Genomic DNA, 727 nt, shown 5'->3' on the forward strand with positions numbered 1-727 from the left:
TGCCCTACATCACTACAGGGTCAGCTACAGACAACGAGAGACCACCCTCAGAGCCCAGAGCCCGGCAGAATTACGCAGACCATCCAATCCGAAATCCACTCAGACTCACCTGCCCTGCTGTAGCGGCTGCTTCCCACAAAACCACAACAGAGGCTCTGGGCTCGGCTTCCCCAATCACCTCTGCCTCAATGACCCTGGTGCTCCCCCATGTGGCCCTGCATGGCATGGCAGGTCCCCTCCTCAACTAGGACCTAAGGCATGAACTCTTTCAAGGCAGCTGTCCCCTTGCCTAGCACCTTCCCACATTGGATTAAACAAGTCCTGAGTATAAAGTGCATGACAGAATTGGGAGAGATTTTGGATTTTTCTTGTTTCTATTACAGTCTTCCAATGATGAATCCACATTATCTGTGCAGAGAAAAAAGATGGATGGGGGTAAGAAGGATGGTCAAGCAAAGACACAGAAAAGACAAGAACCAAAGGGAAGAGGAGAGAGAGGAAGTGGAAGATGTTGGCCCTATCAGATGCACCTAGGGCCTGAGCCCTCATGCACAGAAGGTACTTAGCAGCAGGTGGCGGTCGAGGGGCAGCTAAGTGGGAGGGCATGAGCCAGGCCCTGGTTCTATCCCAGCTATGCAAAACATAAAATAAAATCAACAGCAGCAAGGCTGAACAGCTTCTAGAGCAGAATGCACCCACCTACCCCTATTTTCTAGGTCTTAGCCCA

The sequence above is a fragment of the Marmota marmota genome, unplaced genomic scaffold, assembly GCF_001458135.2.
Source record: "Marmota marmota marmota unplaced genomic scaffold, marMar, whole genome shotgun sequence".
NCBI lineage: Eukaryota > Metazoa > Chordata > Mammalia > Rodentia > Sciuridae > Marmota > Marmota marmota.